The 20,153-nt window shown below is 35.6% G+C and overlaps 1 protein-coding gene across 2 annotated transcripts in view; it reads left to right on the top strand.

Annotated features, from left to right (window-relative positions):
- The first annotated feature begins 19,816 nt into the window (after positions 1-19,816).
- The window catches only part of LOC147387856 (sister chromatid cohesion protein PDS5 homolog C-like), a 56,229-nt gene continuing 55,892 nt past the window's right edge, over positions 19,817-20,153 (top strand). Inside the window, exon 1 of one of the 2 annotated variants that reach the window (XM_086421239.1) lies at positions 19,817-19,985. The gene's annotated coding sequence lies outside the window, so the exon portion shown is untranslated. The remainder of the gene's footprint in view (positions 19,986-20,153) is intronic. The other variant, XM_086421240.1, reaches the window with a different exon arrangement.

Raw genomic sequence — 20,153 nt, 5'->3', positions numbered from 1 at the left:
TAGCTTGCTTGATCGAGTTGCTGGTCAAGGTTTATAAAGAAGACGCTGCAATGTTATATGATGAGTGGTGATAATATGACTCCCCCACGTGGCATACTCAATAAACTCCCCTGATGTGGGTAGGGGTGTCAATGGGTCGGTTCCTAAAGAACTTAGAATCATAACTATTATATTAGTTTGATTTCGGGTCCGATTCCAAAATAAATGAAATCGGAATCGGAACCGCTAAAACCAAAAATCACGGGTATACCCATCGGTTCCGGCTCTGAAGAATCGAATGAGAAAAAAATATTTCAAATCATTATAACAAAAATTTTCCTTTTAAAAATTAACATATTATTTACAAAATTATTAACTTAATTATAATTTGTTATACTAAAGATACAACTTAATGATTTTTTTCAAAAGTAAAAATTTTATCTTTGTTAAAAGTAATAAATTTTTAGAAGAATAACTCATTTTAAGTTTCAATCGATAATTTATACAAAACATTGAAGAATTGTATATGACATGCATTTATTTTGAAATAAAAATACCTTAAATCATTTATAGTATGGAAATAAATGACAAAATACATCGATTCCGACTACCCGTAGATATCCATTGGATAGAACTTAACGGTTCCGATTTCTATCGGTTCGGTTTCATTTTAGACCTAGCTCTAATCGGTTCCAATAAAAAGGGATCCGGAATTGGGGTTTTTGGTTCTGGTTCCGATTCGATTTTGGTTAAAATGGGTACCCATTGACACCCTTAGAAGTGGAGTGTGCCAGAACCATAGACTTTATGCCTCGGGATACACAACCACACATCCCATAAATTTGTGTAGTTGTGTATCCCAATGAAAGGTAATCTATGGTTCTTGCACACCTTATGTCAGGGGAGTCGATTGAGTATGCCATGTGGGGAAGTCAACTTATCTCATTCTTATATGATACATGAGAAACATCAAATCATCTTGTACCATGGTTTCCTGTCTTATTCACTAACAATATTGGGGTCATCCTGATATTGTTCATGAGCATGATGACTAGGAAGATTGAGATACCATTTTTCCATCATTTCTTCTTCTTATTCTTCTACATGGAACCTCAAAACAACGGTTTCATCCAAGCCAAAGCCAAGTCTTATGTCAATGAGATTGAATTCATATCTATTTTTGGTTTTCCATTCACATTCTTTTATGTATTTCCCTCGCCTTTTAGGACTTTCGATTGTATTGACACCTGTCCTACTATGTGAAAATTGGAAAATTCGACTAGTCAAGGCCTATGAATTTTAGAAATCAAAATTCGATGGCTTAGGGCCATGTAATTTATGATGTTCCCTAAATTCAATGGCCTAGAGTTGTTGAATTTCTCTCATCCTCCATTAATTTGATTGTTTTTACCCATTGGAAAGAAAAAAATTTGACAACGAAAAATTTGTCGCCATAGTCCATCAAATTTTATGAAATTCATCAACCTTGGGTTGTCGAATCTGAGCTTTTTGCATGTTGTGTCCTCCCTGACATCTGGAATTAAATCATTGACTTTGGTTGAAAATTATTCTTTTATTCTTACTTGAACATTGATGGCCTACAAAAGAAACGTTAGGATCAATTGGGCAATCATCATAGTTATAGCTTTGTAATCGCGACTCAAAACTTACAACCAGGGCTGTTATCTAATAGGGCTATCCCTCTTCACGGTTACCCATACCATCAATTTCATGCTTATCCTCATCTGTTACATAAGTCTCATTCTTAGTGATTTGTGCCACATATGTAATCTGAGTTTATCATTTTCATATATGTAATCTGTTGGTTATGTCTTCTATTCTTATATGTGGAGGGTTGTCGTGGATTCAACCTTGATCTTTTGAGATCCGTTAACGACCCGTTTAACCTCTTTGTAACCCTAAGTATATAAAGGGTAAGAGATGAAACCCTAGAGGGTGTGAGAAACATACGAGAGACAGAGAGAAATTGTAACAGTGTTCTTCTTTGGATAATATAGTGAAATTGTCGTTTTTCGCCCGTGGACGTAGGTCGATTATTTAACCGAACCACGTATATTTTGTGTCGTGTGAGATTCTTGTGTTATTGCTTGATTTATACTTCAGATCATAGGGTTTAGTTTAACAAACTGGTATCAGAGCTATGGCTGCGAAGTATGATGTTGAGAAGTTCAATGGAAGGAACATTTTAATCTATGGCGGGTTCGGATGAAAGCTTTGCTTGTTCAGCAAGGTTTATCGAAGGCGCTGTTGGGAAGCGATAATTTTCCTGAATCGTTGAAACCAGAACAGAAAGAAGAGATCATGGAGAAGGCACACAGTATGATTCTATTATCTTTGGGGAATGAGGTCCTGCGAGAGGTCGATGATTCAGACACAATAGATCTGCTATGGACAAAGTTGGAAACTCGGTACATGAACAAAATCTCTCACAAATCGGTGGTATTTAAAGAAACGGTTTTACACCTTGCGGATGCGAGAAGGTATTTCTATCCCTGATCATCTTGATGAATATAATAGTATTCTTATGGATTTAAAGAATGTTGGTGTTAAAATTGATGAAGAAGATCAGGCTATACTTTTGGTTTGTTTTCTACCACCCTCATATGAAAACTTTGTTGATACCCTAATGTATGGAAAAACTACTGTTTCGGTTGAGGAGATTAAATCTGCTTTAAATTCTAAAGAATTGAAGAAGAAAGTAGATGGAATTACAGAAAGCTCAGGCAAAGGTTTGTTTGGTAGGGGGAGATCAAATCATAAAGGGAACCATAATGGAAAATGACGGTTTATATCAAAATCAAAGACTAGAAAGTTAAAGTATTTCAATTATCATCAAGAAGGACACTTTAAAAAAGATTGTCCGGATAGTAAAGGGAAGGAAAAACAAAATTATAATAATCATGATGCTGGTGATGCAGCAGTGGCAGATGGAAATAGTGATAACGGTGATGTACTTTCAGTTTCTACCAATTTCTCTAGTGAGGAGTGGATGGATTCTTGATTCGGCGTGCACTTATCATATATGTTCCAATAAGGACTGGTTCACAACCTATCGACCTTTTGATGGGGGTGAAGTTCTTATGGGAAATAATACTGCTTGTAAGGTAGTGGGGATAGGCACAGTTCGGGTGAAGATGTTTGACGGTATTGTGAGGACATTATCAGATGTCAGGCACGTTCAGATTTGAAGAAAAATTTGATTTCCTTGGGTATGCTAGACTCAAATGGTTGTTGTTACAAGGTAGGGGATGGAGTAATTCGGGTTTCTAAAGGTGCTCTTGTGGTAATGAAAGGGTTGAAGAAGAATGGGTTGTATGCACTGTAAGGACAGACAATTACAAGTACGACATCGGTATCAGCAGCAGATTTAGACACCACCAGATTGTGACATATACACCTCGGGCATATGAGTGAGAGGGGGATGACAGTATTGAGCAAACAGGGTTTGCTTGATGGAAAAAAAATTGAAAAATTGGACTTTTGTGAGCATTGTATTTTTGGGAAGCAGTGCAGAGTAAAGTTCAGTACGGGTATTCACAGAACTAGGGATATTGTGGATTATATCCATTCTGATTTATGGGGTCCATCTCCGGTTGCATCACATGGTGGAAGTAGATACATGTTGAAGTTCATAGATGATTTTTCGAGAAAATTCTGGATATTTATTTTGAAGAGCAAAGATGAAGTTTTTGTCAAATTCAAGCAGTGGAAGACATTGATAGAAAAACAAATAGGAAAACATATCAAGAGATTGAGGACTGATAACGGTTTGAAATTTTACTTTGGAGAGTTCGATGAGTTCTGTAAAAATGAGGGTATTGTGCGGCATCACACAGTACGGAAGACACCACAACAGAATGGGGTTGCAGAACGAATGAACAGGACTTTATTGGAAAGGGCGCGGTGCATGCAATCAAATTCTGATTTGCCAAAGCAGTTTTGGGCTGAAGCTGTTAACACAGCTTGTTATTTGGTGAACAGGTCTCCTAACAGTGCTATTGAGTTCAAAATTCCAGAGGAGGTGTGGTCGGGGTCTCCTGCTACATATTCTGGATTGAGGATATTTGGGTGTCCAGTATATGCTCACGTAAACGATGGTAAGCTTGAACCGAGGGCAAAGAAATGCATTTTTCTTGGATATCAAGTTGGAGTGAAAGGTTACAGATTGTGGTGTCTAGATGCGATAGGGAAAAAGTTTCTTATCAGTAGAGATGTGACATTCGATGAGTCTATCATGTTCAGTGTGAAGGAGATATTCGATACTGAGAGACCTCGTGGTGTCATTGAATAGGTGGAGCTAGAGGCTTCTATTTTGAAAAATAATGGTACAGATGATTTAGATCAAGAGGATGAAGAACCACGACAGGATCCAATTATTGAGGATGAGGTTCAGTTACAATAGTACAGCTTGGCTAGAGACAGACAAAGGAGGTAGGTTAGACCACCTCAAAGATTTGCTCATACAGATTTGGTGGCTTATGCACTTAGTGTGGCAGAAACTATGGATGATGAGGAGCCATGTACCTATCAGGAGGCCATTACATGTGAGGAGTCAACACAGTGGTGTGTTGCCATGGGTGAGGAGATCGAGTCTCTTTACAAGAACCAAACATGGGAGATTGTTGAGAAGCCAAAGGGTCAGAAGATTGTGGGGTGCAAATGGGTCTTCAAGAAAAAAGAAGGAATTCCAGGTATTGAAGATGCTAGGTTCAAAGCAAGATTGGTGGCAAAGGGGTATACGCAGCGGGAAGGTGTGGATTTCACCGAGGTTTTCTCGCCTGTGGTAAAACATACTTCTATCAGGGTGCTCCTTGCCATGGTTGCCTTATACAATTTAGAGCTTGAACAACTTGATGTAAAGACTGCTTTTCTACATGGTGAGTTAGAAGAACATATTTATATGCATCAACCAGAGGGATTCATTATTCAGGGGAAGGAAGATCGTGTGTGTTTGCTGAAAAAATCTTTATATGGCCTGAAGCAGTCTCCTAGACAGTGGTATAAGAGGTTTGATACTTTTATGGTAGGAAACAACTATACCAGGAATAAGTATGACAGTTGTGTTTATCATCGGAGGCTCACAGATGGTTCGTTTATGTACTTACTATAATATGTAGATGATATGTTGATTGCATGCAGAGATACATCTGAGATTAGGAGGCTGAAAGCTCAATTCAGTAGTGAGTTTGAGATGAAAGACTTAGGGGCTGCAAAGAAGATTTTGGGTATGGAGATTCATAGGGATAAAAGAGCAGGTAGATTGTATGTATCACAAAGGAAATACATTAAGAAGGTGTTGGATCACTTTGGGATGCAAGAATCTAAATCTGTGAGTACTCCTCTAGCAGCTCACTTTAGACTCTCAGCTCAAATGTCCCCGTAGACAGAGGAGGAGGTGGAGCACATGTCTCATATTCCTTATGCTAGTGCTGTTGGCAGTTTTATGTATGCCATGGTTTGCACTAGGCCTGACATTTCACATGCAGTTAGTGTAGTCAGCAGATACATGGATAAACTTGGGAAGATCCATTGGCAAGCAGTTAAATGGATATTGAGGTACTTAAAGGGTACTGCAGGAGTTGGTTTGTTATATGATAAAAGCAGTGACACTTTTGATAGTGTTGTTGGGTATGTTGATTCGGATTATGCTGGTGATTTAGATAGGAGGAGATCTTTGACAGGTTATGTTTTTACACTTTGTGGTACTACTATTAGTTGGAAGGCAACTTTGCAGTCAACAGTCGCATTGTCTACCACAGAGGCAGAGTATATGGCAGCTACAGAGGCAGTGAAGGAGGAGCAATATGGTTGCAGGGCTTAGTTACTGATTTGGTTTGGAACAAGGTGTTACTACAGTATTTTGTGATAGCCAAAGTGCCATACATCTAACCAAAAATCAGATGTATCACGAGAGGACCAAGCATATTGATGTTAGACTGCACTTCATTCGAGATGTTGTTGCTCAAGGTGCTATTGTAGTGAAAAAGATTGATACAACAAAGAATCCAGCAGATTTAATGACTAAGGTCATCCCAAGTATCAAGTTTAGGGGCAGCCTGAACTTGATAGGTGTTTGCAGTTCTTGAGGCTCTAGTAGGGCAAGGCGAAAGCGGTTTCTTTGTTTAGAATTGAAGCCAAGGTGGATATTTGTTAGTTATGTCTTCTATTCTTGTATTTGGAGGGTTGTCGTGGATTCAACCTGGATCTTTTGAGATCCGTTAACGACCCGCATGACCCGTTTAATTGGTAATGTGTGGGGTTTCCCCACCATTACCTGGGGTGAATCGCCTCGACCCATTTTCACTAAATAGTGGATAGGGGTCCGATTTATTAATGGGGGACTTTTGAGAAATGGGAGTCGCCACCTAGTTTAGGTTTATGAACCAAAATTAATTCCAAATGGATATGGGTCGATCCACGGATTAGAGAGATGGGTAAGGGGTCAGATTACATGTTTCGGAAGGTATTAGGCACCGAACCCGCCCGATCAACATGATCGGTCTCTACTACGATCCAAATCATCCTATGGTCAACATACAAAGACTACAGTCAAGGTCACAGTCCAATCATCATCATCAATTTATATTAGGTTTGCCAAGCGAGTCCTATGGCTAAAATTGTCCCAATTATTACATGATCATTCTTTGAATTCCATAAAATATAGAAGGGTTTGAAAAAGTCCTGATTAGCTCCATGATCTAAAAATCAATTAAGAAATTTCACCTGCAAGTATTTCCCAAACTGTCCAAAATAGAAACTGTCAAATTAGAACTTAGGATCTCCAAATTGGAATCTGAACTTTCCTAAATTAGAATTCAAAAATATATGTGTTGAATTCCCAAATTAGAAATTTCAAAAAATACATTTTTCAAAATAGAAAGTTTCAAAAAATGTAAAATTTTGAATTAAAAACTCTCAACTTTCCATGAATGTAAACCTTCTAAATATAAGGATGTAGAATATTTTAAATTGGGAAATTGATAGAATATGAAATTCCTAGAATGAAAATTTACAAGTATGTGTCTTTCCCAAAATAGAAAATTATGCAACCTCATATTAGAAGGTTTCCAAACATGAATTTCCCAATAACCTGCAAATAATTTCTAAAAGGAGAATAGTATGAAAATGAATGCCCAAATTGGAAGGTTATGGATTTGTCAAGAATCACCAAATTGAAAATTTGTCAAAAACAAAGAAATCCAGGATATCGTATTTACCAAATTAGAGATTGACAAATATCATTGCATAAAATTTTCAAATTTGAAAGAAAATCCATAAGAGAATTTTCATGTTCATCGAATCCTTAAATTAACCCAAAACAAGCATGCATATATGATTTTTGATTTTGTTCAAATAACTGTCATTCGACAACACGCATATTTGTCAAGTCAATGGGTATACCAATCACATGGAAAAACTCTAAACTCATCACCAATTCATCACAAATCTATTGCAAAAATCATATGGAACCATCATGCTTAAATGCAAAGATCGTATCATCACAAACTAATGAAAAAGATGTATAAAAAAATAAAAAATAAAATAAAGAATAAAAAAAAACAAAGAGAAGAACAAATACTCTCCTAACCCTATCAATGTGCAAAGACAAAATAAGACATACAAAAAAAAAATAATAAAAAAAATCCTAATCTTATCAATATACAAATAAATAATGAATAAATAAATAACCTAAAAACCTACATCACACAAAACTAAAAAAAAATAAAATATTCCCCTAACCATAACAATGTGCAAAGACAAAAAAATAGAAAATACCTAATTTTTTTTTTTCTAATCCTATCAATATGCGAAGATAAAAAAAATAGAAACAACATAGAAAGTGATCGAATTTCTCCTAATCCTATCGACATAAAATAAAAATTAATAAAAAAAAATTATATAATAAAAAAAATTCCTCCTAACCCTATTGAGATACAAAAAATAAAATAAAAACATAGAATAAAATGCATAAAAAATATATCCTATTAATCCTATCAATATGTAAAAAGAAATAAAAAATAAAAATAAAAAATAAAAAAAATGCATAAGAAAAAATATTCTATTAATCCTATTGCTATGCAAAAATAAGAAAAATATATAAAAAATTCGTAAAAAAATCCTTCTAATCCTATCGATGTGTAAAAGTAAATAAAAATAAATACATAAAAACAAACTAAAAAAAAGACTTATCTATAGGATAAAATAATGCCGAGTCGATTCTTTCAAGTCTGATCCAATGACTTGCGAGTATTCGCTGCCGTGAGGAGAGACGAGGGCAGCGAGAGAGTTGTTGGGGGTGGATACTGAGAAAGAGCGCAGGCAGAGAGAGATGTATTCTCGTAAGCGTTGTAGCAGTAAGCCAAAGAGCGACGTTGTAGCAATAGCATGTAGAGACTGGGCAAAACGTGGGTACAGAATTAATGGCTGGGCAGCAAGTCTGGAGCGTTTTGGGATCGCAGCAGCAATGTTATGTTGCAGGTTTGATGGTGAATAAAAAGGAGGCAGCAGAGGGTGTTGATGGGGCTGTGTTGGAGCAAGTAGAACGTGAGAAAGAGAAAGAGGTGATATGGGGGCTGCTATGGAGGGCTATTACAATGGCCGTGTTGAGGACGTGGAGAAGGGAGTCTGGGTTGCAGGCTTATGGAGATAATGGAGAGGGCAGCAAGAGGTCGTGAGAGTGTGGTGAGAGAGATGACAGGGACTGTGCTGCTGTCCTCTCTAAAACGTGGCTGGATTGCAGAGATGTGGGCTGAGAATGAAGAAGAAGGTGTTGGAGATGATGAAGGTGAACAGGGAGAGAGACGTGTGTGAGCCAGCCCAAGGACGTTCCAGCCTCAAAGACGTTGAGAGAGATTGAGTAGGAAGGGAGTTGCAGGTTCTGCCCAAGGACATTGACAGAGAGAGAACTGAGAGTCCTCAGCCAAAACGGAGAGAAGAAGAAGATCACAGCCCAAGGACGTTCAGCCTTTTTTTCTCTTAGAGAGAGACGTCTGTGAGTGAGAGTCCAAGGAGGAGGAGATGTGAAGGAATCCAGCCTTTTGACGTTGGAGAAGAAGATGAAGCCGTCCCCCTTGCAAGAGAGAAGACGTTCTCCCATTATAAAAAGCAGTTTCTAATTTTATTTTTAATTTCTTTATTTTTTTTTTTTTTAATCAATTGACACGTATTTCTTTTTTGGGAGAATGGTGGTGGGGCAATCCCTCGCTACTCGCGTTACAATAATTATCCGCTACCGGGTGGTGATTGGTTGAGTATAAATTCATTTTGCATTGGGTTAATTGAATTTTAAATTTGTTGATTAGCTTTTGAATTTAATTTTCATGGTTGGTTAATTAGAATTTTTGCCGATTGATTTTATAATTTTTTTTTTGTTGGTTTTAATTTCTTGATTGCGTTTTGATTTTAATCTTATCGGTTGTTTGATTTTTAATTATTCGATTGTTTGGGTTTTGAATTAGATTTTAATTGTTTAATTATGAATTAAATTTTAAGTTTTAATTGTTTAATTAGGTTTTAATTGAATAATTTTGAATTAAATTTTAAGTTTTAATTGTTTAATTTTGAATTAGGTTTTAATTGTTTAATTTTGAATTAAATTTGAATTGTTTGTAATTATTTTATTTGAATTGTTTAATTTTTTTAATTTGAATTTTATTTTTTAGTTTAAATTGGATTTTTAATTAAGTTTGATTCTTGTTACATTTTCCTAAAGATTGGAATCTCTAAATTGAATTTGGAGGTAGAGGGGCATTTCGGTCATTTTAATGATTTTTCTTAAATTTCTCTGTTTTCGCTGGTTTGGGTCCCGTTAGACTCGAAATCATGTTCTGAGTGCAATGGAGGCATTTTCAAGGTCTTTCGGAGGTTCAAAATTCATGAAGGGTATTTTCGTCATTTTGTCGATTTTTACAGATTTTTACGAATTCTTTCGTGAGGTTTCTTTCAGTCCCAACGTGATTATTTCTATGTTTCAAAGTCGTATTTTTCTAGTGTGGCGAGATCTCTAGGTTATTGAACTGTGTAGCGAACCTAAGCGTACATGCTTGCTAAATCGGGAGTCGTAACAAGTAGAGGAGATGAAAAGAGTGGAAACAGAGGGAATCAGTAATAGTATTCACAAGCCTTTGAATTTTTTGTGATTATCATTAGGAATTCACGGTATCCGAGTGATAAATTGTCTAATTGGGAAGATGCAAAAATGAGGTGTTTATAGGGGGTCCGGGGGCGAAGGCCCTGGGCAAAATATTGGGCCCATTTGGTTTGGTTTTGGATCCGACCCGTTTAACCTCTTTGTAACCCTAAGTATATAAAGGGTAAGAGATGAAACCCTAGAGGGTGTGAGAAACATACGAGAGACAGAGAGAAATTGTAACCGTGTTCTTCTTTGGATAATATAGTGAAATTGTCGATTTTCGCCCGTGGACGTAGGTCAATTCTTTGACCGAATCATGTATATTTTGTGTCGTGTCAGATTCTTGTGTTATTACTTGATTTATACTTCGGATCATAGGGTGTAGTCTAACATAATCCTTATAAGGTAGAGAATTTAGTTGTGCTGAATCTTTTATATTTAAAGGCAAAGTAATCTTGAGCATCTAAAACTTAAACCTTTATGCTATTAGAGCATTGAGTCTCACGACACTCGACTATATTTTTTTCTTTCATTGTGGGGTCAAATTCATCTTTCCTAAATATTTCTCATCTAATTTCTATAGAACTTGATTGTACCAATATCTTTCTAACATCCCAGATTTTGTGTATCTCAAGAAAATTCATAGGCCAAATAAATAAAAGATTTTTCTAGAAGTTGGAATTTGACAAATTTAATTGTATCATTAGATTCACACTGAAATAGATAATAAAATCGCGAAAATCGAAGTTCAAGACATAGATTTTTAATAAAAATAAAATAAATCTAATAATGATCGTTAAGTCCTTTTAACATTATAAATATTAAAACCCATGAAAATTTCCACATTACTTTATCTAATTCTCAAGCTCTTTTCTTCTAAAAAAAAATCCTAGAGAAATCCTAGTCTCTCTCGATCTTCAAACTAGGTTTTCATTTATTTATAGGGTATATTGGACGTTGGCGTAGAAGAGAAAATCGATTGGATCGTTGCAACCTTTGAGGTAAAACGAAAAAAAATAAGATTTTCGACAACATACTATGTGGAACCTTCAACCCAACTTGATTTCCCGCGTTATTCGTGAATTCTTAACTTTCGATCTAAGGTAGGGAAAATTTTGAACCTTTCTAATAGTTTAGTTTTTTGTGTATTATAGGTTTTTAATTCAAAGATAATTTATATTGTTAAAGTTAGGAAAAACTATATTATTTTCGTAAAACTCATGATCAATCTTGTTGTGCGATGATTTCGGGATAAATCAAATTTTAAAAAGATTTAATTTTTCATGTTTAATCAAAGAAAAACCAAAGTTTGAGTTTCAAAAATCGCTACTAGGAGAAACCTATGTTCTATAGAGGTTTCTGTTAGTGCCACCAACAACCTCATCGATGCCATCGATAAAAATAGATTTTCGATACTTTACTATAAGTTATTTAATGAAAATAAGGGAATATCTCCAATTTGAAAATAATAGGAATGATTTAAAATTCAAATATCAATAAATTAAAACCTAATTTTTGGGTTTAAGAACAAAATACAGCTTTCAACATTTTTATCAGATTTTCAACTTCCATCTTCTTGGACTTTTCTTTCAAACTAAACTTTAAAAATTACATGACGTCAAATTTATTAATTAAAATTTTATATCAAAAAACTCGTTTTCAATTTGAAGAATTTTGAAAATCACTTTTCAGTAGAATATTCATCCACAAGATGCATGTAATTTCCTCATTACTTTGCTCTTCTTCTTTTTAAGCTTTGACTTTCCTACCAACCTTTGCTTGTTGTGGCTTGAGTGTTTCTTTTCTTATTCTTCTTGGGAGCTTTCGCCTCCACAGTTTCCCTTATCTCAGTATTTTCTATGTTTAGTTCATTTTGTTGTTTTCTTAGCTCTCTTTCTTGAGCTTTACTTTCTTCTGCTACAAAATCAATTTCTTCCATATCTATTGGTTCTCGAAATATCTGTCTCCCTTGCTTTGCCTGCAACCATTACATCGGTCCCCAGCCCCATAATCATCTATGTGTCTAAGAATCGGCCCTCTGATAGCCATTTCTCCATTTTTTTGAATCGGCAAGCAACTGAGACTAAGGTGCACATATCCTTTTCACGTGTTCCAAATAGTATCACTTACATTCCTCCATTTTTTTTCCACTGCCTTTCCTTTCCTACGAACCACATTTTCCTCTTTATCTTAAGGGGGTCAAAGAATTGCGCTTTGGTGGCTGTAGTCTGGGCGTAATCGCACTTGGGCTATGAATAAGGGACTTATTGATCGTAACCCAATTTCCTGGACACTCTATGTGGATTGTAAATCACTTTTGTTGCAGAGTCGTCCATTTCGCACATCTTCAACTTCAGCGTGTATGCGGGCATCCCTATCAGGTAGCCGGGAGCTGTGAACCTATAGATATATAACCACTCTGAGCGTTTACCCCTCAATTTGTTCCCCAACTCGAAGAGTGGCTCCTCTCTGTACACGTTCTCTGTATACGACCTCCATGTTAGATGGGACTTCTTACAAAACACGTCGTAATAATCCCCCGTGCTTTTTTACTTTTGGCTTCTCGATCCCATAGCAGTAGGCTCTGTATATGGTGGATGGTGTAACATTATGGGCCAGTGCTGGGTCAATGGACTTGAATGGTTGATACACACAAAGTTGTAGCGCCCAGAACGGTGCATATACACTCTCAGTGCACCATTTGCTTCCACCTTCTAGCGCTTGGTACAATTGAGTGACCAGTAGACTCGTCAAGCACACGTCTTTCCTAAACAATATATGAGCCACTATCATGAAGACTGTGTTGCTGACACATTGTTCCAGGACACATGAGTAGATAAACACACTGAGAAAAGTACACCAAGAATGCAGCAAAGTGTATCTCCTGGTAATAGCAATGGCTGTATTTCTCCCGCAAGCTCTTCAGAGATACCTTGCCATGGTTGGCTGTTGTGACCAACATATACTTCATCCCTCGAAGCCTCTTCATCTTACCCTCTTCTATCATATTCAATTTTGGAGCGGGCACATAAGCTCGTTCCGTCCCGACGGTGATGTGAATTCATTTCCGACAGTGATGAACGTGTGCGTGCCCAGGTTCCAGATTTCAGATTAGGCAAACAATAGAGGGTTGTTCTGATACACATTGGTCATCCTGATTTCCATTGCTGCCAATAGATCCACTTGTACCAACCTCTTGTTTGTCTTTTTGTTGCTGATTACTCTCTTCGCCCAATCAACCTATTGAGACGACTCCCAGATACAAAGGCATTCGAACTCTAGGGTCACATTTTTGTCCTTTACAGCTCAATTGTACATGATCTGCTTTTGGATGATTTGTTCACCCTTGGCCCCCCTCGCCTGAGTTTGGTAGGCTGAAGACAGTATTCCTCCCCGGTCATATGCAGGATAGGTGACTCCCAATCACTGTTCCTTGTAATTTCTTCTACATGCTCTTTTAGGTCCTTCGGCCATACCTCTGGCATGGTAAAACTTGTGGGATTTGTTGGGCAGATGATTGTGGTTCTTGGTTGGATGGTTGTTGAGTTGTTGAGGTACTTGTTGTGGGCACTGTGCTTTCCAAGGGTTATTGGGATGTTGATGCTGTCTCTTCAGGCCTGTCCATCTTTGTCTTTGCCATTACTCCATATGCAGTATGACACAGTTAGATTGGGGACATAACATAAGATTATCATGTAGATAGAATGTGAGTTCATGTGCATTTGGCTTTGGCTAAAGCACCTAAGTGTACTAAGGGTGAAGCCCACTGATTTCGAAGGGTGATGGGATCTGAATTCTATATCTACTAAGAGGCCTCAAGGTCCCATGTGGCTACAATGTTTGCATATTTTTGTGGTTCAGATTGGTTTCAGGGTACAACAATAATCAGTGGTCAGAGGGTACATCAGTTTCAGAGTTTGAATGAGTTAAGTCTGTTGAGAGCAATCCGTGAACACTCTCCAAGCGAGCAGCATTTCAGCCAAGTCCAGGATAAGCTATCGCAATCACTTTAAAAAGAGCAACCACATTCGCTCTTTTAAAGCGATCACAATTGCTTTAAGAAGATCGATCACATTTTGCTCTACTGAAGTGAATGCGATTGTTTTATGGGTATGTCATCAAACACTCTCAGAGTGATCGCTCTGGTTCACCTTCACTGAACCCACGATTTTCGAGTTTTACCCCCCATCCCTCTTTTTCTCCCTTTTTTTTTTAATACTCAAACCTTGTCGTTTTTCCTTTCTAAATGCATTTCAACCCCCATTTTGCCCTGTGGTAAATCCTAATGGCACCACCCACAAAACAAATCCACTCTCGGTTTTCCTCTTCTTCCAACCTCTACACATCCTACAAATCATTTCTCGTCGTTTTTCCTCTTTTCCTTACCACAAAGCTCCCATATCCTACCTTTTACAAAGCCTTGTACCTTACAAAAACTCTTTCACTAGTGGTTTGTTTCCACAAGGGTGCACTGTTGACAGTACCATGCCGACGACACACTTTTTTAGCAAACGAGAATGGTTTGAGAGTCTTCTTACTAAAAAATGGCCATTGAGATGCTAGGGTACCAAATATCTTAGAATACAGAAGATGCCTGAGAGGTTCTGTCAAGAGAGTTTGCAAGTGAAACGTTTACGTTTCACTTTTCTGTCTCTTTCAAACAATCCTCGAGATACCCACAGGCATGATGACGCATGCCTTGCATGCCTTTTCAATTACAACTCGTTGGTTCCCACTTTGGACATGGGCTTGTGCCCTGAATTGTTCTCCTTACTTGGCTTGGTCTTGTTTTCTCCCTTACACCTTGTATGGGCACCCTATCATGCCTCATTGAGCCTCAATTCTCTCGTGCCCCCACCTTTGATCTCAGGATCCATTATTTCCATCACAGTTTCTCCCTGTTCCACTAGAATATCTATGCCCACAGATATACTGTTTGAAAGAATTGGTATCAACTCTTCTATGTTTTACTTGGGTTTTTTGCAGAAGTTGAGCTTGGATTTGAGGTTGCCCTTGTTATCTTACAACTCTCTGAGGGATTGCCTTGATTTGCAGAACAAAGCACAACTTTTCTTGAGTCTTGGTCAACACATGCTACAAGCACATGTTCAAGGCACATGTTACATGCACTCGGACAATTTTGGTCTGACACTCACCCTTGAGGCTTCTTTCTAGTGGGTAAACATCAAAGGGATTTTATGTTGTACAATACAAATGGCCACCCCCTGTTTGTGTCTAATATAAAACACATTTTTGTCTATCAGTGGATGCCCGTGCAAACAAGGATAAGAATTGAAGAAATGGAAGGATATCAGAAAATAGAAGAAAGAGAAGAAAAACAAGAAAATAAACTTCCTTGATCGCTTTGAAGATAGAGTGATCACTCTAATAAAAAAGCAAGCAATCTAATTTTTGTAAGACAAAAACTCTACCAAAATCTCTAGAGAAATATGTTTGGAACTTAATTGGAACTCTACTTTTTTTCTTCACTGTTATCCCTTTGGTAAGTTTCTGTTTTAGTTTTATTTATTTAATTTAGTTAGCAGAAAATGGAATTAAAATCATGGAAGAATTGATCGACAAGTTCATCTTAAACTTAGAGGAAGGAAATAGGGAATCACCCCATTACTTGTGAGGTTGGATCCTTAATCCATGATCTTTGTAATGATAACAAGGGGAAGAACGTAGCTGCTGTCTCCCTTTTAACTGTCCTAACTTGTTGCCTAAGGTGATCCCAACAGAGAAGAAACCAATACCCCACATCTCTAATGGTCTTCAAAAAACCCATGGATCACAAAAGAGGGAGAACAACCGCCGAACCACATAAATCCTTGATTATGTGTGATTTTTTCCTTGATGTTGTTTCGATATTTCACACATATTATATGGGATCTCATCATTTCTCTAACTAGCTTTGAGTTCATGGACCATTTTCACAGGATCAGTGGCGTTCCACCAACTGTCCAAATCGTTGAGTTGAGAACCATCTAGTAATCTTAGAAGTAATTAAATTTGAACAAAAAAAAAAAAAATCTCATCCATTGAAATGATATGCATATTCCCTTTGTAATGTCTTAAAAATCCATTACGTATCTCGAAGAATCTTAATTAATGATTAAGCTTGGTCACTTAGAAATAAATATTGTTTTAGAAAATGATACTTGAAAATACGAGAATACCATTAAGTTCGTATTGAAAAATTATCTAAAATATACTATAAGTTTGGGGAAAAAAATGGAACCTGAGACATAGATTGGTTTAACAAATAAAATAAATTTGAAAATGACCTTTACGTCCTTAGGTCGTTATAAATATTAAACTTAGAGAAAATTTATAGAATTTTTAATCTCTTCTCCTATTAAAACCCTAACCTTAGCCTCATAGAACTAGAAGCTTTGATTCGAAGACTGTTGAGTGATATTCAAGGCTCGACGAAAGAGAATACAAGTTTCGTCTCGTCGATACATTGATCCAAGAAAAAATGCATTTTGCTTACAAAAGAATTTATCAAGTAGATTTATAGAAAATAGTTTTATAACAACTAAGAACTCAATTAAGATTTCAATCTAGGGGTGTTTCTTTAAAAAACCATGCATGATTAGTTGATTAAACTCATACATCTTGTTTTGATAGATCGAAATAAAGTAGTATTCATATTTCTTATAACAATATTGTGTTTGGAAGGCCTTAGAAAAGTTTTGGACGAATTTGGGGCAAAATCGGAGAAATTATAGAAGAAAAATATCAAAATTGGTTTGTCTAGGTACTGGCACCCATTGTCGGTGGCATCAACCTTACCACCAAAAAATGCTCTCTTTTGCTGGCACCGACACTTACCATTGGTGGCACCAACAGCCACTGACAGAACCAATTTTTTTAGCACTATTTCAATATTTTTTCCCAACGGCACATACATTTTTAGCATTTTATTTTTATTAATAAAAATAAGGGAATACTTCTCACTTAGAACCAATAAAAATAGTTTAAAAATTCAAATCTCTAAGAATCAAAATTTAATATTTGGGTTCTAGAACAAAATACGTATTTCAACGTTTTATCAGATTTTTAATCCCCATTTTCTTTGACTTTTCCTTTAAATTAAGTTTCACAAATGATATGATTTCAAAAATCGTGATTAAAAATTTCACAAAAAACTTTATGTTTGAAGTACTTTGAAATATCTCATTTTTGACATTTAGCCAAATTTTCACAGTTTTTCTCAACTTTAACTACTTTCTATTTAATCTTTTTCCAGATCTTTCTACTCAATTAAGGCCATCATATGAAATTGGTTGATACCTTAGGATTATGAATAATTTAAAAAAGAAATGTATCTTGATAGTTACTTAAAAATGATAGATATTTTATCGATGAATGTATAAATGGATAAAAAGAACTTATGTTCTCGATTGATTGATGTGATAATGCCTCTAACCTTATGCAATGAATATGCCACATTATGCATAATATATAGATAGATAGATGGATATTTCACGTTCCCACAATCACATGAGATATGATTGATGGATGGTTGGTTTGACTAATAGATATATTAGTGGCACTACCATACCTTTGTTTGTATTTTTGATATATATGTATATATATATATATACAAATACAAATAAAACTATTTTTATTTACCAGAAAAGGGTTGTAGAAAACCTATAAAGAGTGATGCATTGCTATATTTTTGAAAGTGGAAGGTCAATCTAGGATAACACTTGATGTCCTACTTTCTTTGGTAGTATGAGATACCTTAGAATGTAGTATAGCTCGTGAGATCTGAGAATTTCTCATTTTCTTTCCTGAGAAATATCTGTGTGTAAAGATGGTCTTTGAATAATGTAGATATAATTGAGGTTTATATGCATTGCCTTTTGATAAGCTTAGACGTGATGAGTTTTCTCATGGGCTAGTTAGTGATCACTGAGAGTTTGTAGTTTTTAAATGAATGACCAACGTAATTGTTCAAGTATTTGAACCTTGGTCAACGACCAGTCTAATATGGATAAATAGTCACCAAAATGTGGTAACACTGGCTTATCACAAAATCAGATGAAAATGGTAGGATACAACATCGAGAGTAGTTTGGAATATAATAGCTATGTCGAGGCTGTTGTACAACATGTTCCACAACACTTTTATGCTGATAGATGGATGTTTATGTTTTGAAAGAATGTTAAAATTGACAATGATTTATTTAATAGAACTGATAGATTGATATTTATCTAAATTATTTTACTATTTTCTTTAGTCCTTATTCGAATGTTATACTATATCAAAACCTACATTATTTAAATTACAGTATGTTTATTCTTTGCATGCTATAACTAGTTGTTAGAACGGTAGACTTCTTACTGAGTAACTCCCGTTACTCACCTTATCATTCACATTTTAATATCATACATCTTTAGAGGAGTTAGTCGTTTAGGATGAGATTTACGAGGAGGTTTCGGAGTTTGAGTATGTGGATGAGCAGCTACCTCTGTTAATTTGAGTAGTCTTAGAGTTTAGTAGTTATTTCTTTTTTCTATTTCGATTTGAGAAACTTATGTCAAGGCACTGTGTGCCGATTTATATTCAATATTGATACGTAGTTATGTCTTTTGTTTCAGTTAGTAAGACCTCTTAATTTGAGATTTGATGATTTTCAATCATGATTTGAATGTTATTAGCATCCGCACTCTGTTAGTTTATTGGTAGTATATAAATTTCCATTGTGATAAATTTGTGAATCATGATTTATCTTTTATTATTATATATTATCATGGGAAGTTAATCATGCCTTGAGATCTAGTAGATGAATCATTGGGATTCGTCTTGGATTTGTGGGCATAACACCCTTTCACTTTCTACATCTTCAAAAATAATATTCTCCAGGCCATTGACATAAGGTTGTTTGCCTTATTAAACCATCAAAGTGGACTTGTGAGTCATGAAGTTGTCTTTACCAAGTGGACGTTGGAATCTTGTAAAGATTCCTAGCTTTAAATCATGTTTCTTAAATTGAAAACTCGAGTGACTCAATAACTTTAGTCAAATGAAAAACTAGTGAGTTGAATTGGATGTGTTAAGTAAAAATCTATAAAATTAATTGAATAAAAATATTTATTTCTCGATCTCTACAAAAGTATTATATATAACCGAATAACTTGGTTGCATAGTTGAATTCCTGTGGTGACTTGATGGAGTTGACAAGTTGACATGGTTGAATTCATGTGGTTGACTCAACAAGATAGTTCCACTGATTTTTGGGGCTGAGTTATCTTGAAATTTTCATTTGAAATCCAATAGAGTCGAGTTGACTCATTTGAATTTTGAGTAAAGTCGATAAATTTTATAAATTATGATTTTAGAAATGTGTAAAAAATTGTCCATGAATGGAATGTCAAATAAGGAACAACATAAAATAAACAATATTGTATGGAAAATGAAAAAAAGATAATTTTGAAGACAAAATCTTTAATAGGTCTAGAATATATAGTAAAAGTTATTTTAAGTGAGGAGAAATAAAAAAGTCAACAAATTTAATAGGGCCAAGATAAGAAGATTACAATTAACAAGTTAAAAAATTAACCTAATGGTACTTAAGTCTTTTTACATGTTATAGAAGATAAAACCCTAATATTTAATAGATCAAATATGAAACGATTATTTACAATTTCGAGGTGGGAATAATATTAAAACGCTCAAACCCTAACCCTAGAGGATGCATTTGAAAATTTTGATTAGAGAAAGCAATGGAGGTCTTAGGGAGGAGTTGGAGGCCTCTAACTACTAGCCTAAGCTCTATCATTCTACTTGAAAGTTTATTGATGATGGACCTGTGGTTCTTTGCTTTATATTTCATCAGGTGATCTTTCGTTATAGTTTATATTTTTTTAGCTCACTCTTCTCTTGTTTCACTTGAATATGTGGAATTTTCATGGAATATCTTTGATCAAGACATGCTTTTATGTGTAAATAATAGATTTCTAACTCATTTTGATTTGCTCTTTTGTTTCATTTACTTGTTGAAATG

Source organism: Akebia trifoliata, chromosome 13 (genome assembly GCF_017979445.1).
Source record: "Akebia trifoliata isolate Shusen 1 chromosome 13, ASM1797944v1, whole genome shotgun sequence".
Lineage (NCBI taxonomy): Eukaryota > Viridiplantae > Streptophyta > Magnoliopsida > Ranunculales > Lardizabalaceae > Akebia > Akebia trifoliata.
The sequence above is the reverse complement of the archived record's forward strand: the minus strand, read 5'-3'. Positions and strand labels throughout refer to the sequence as shown.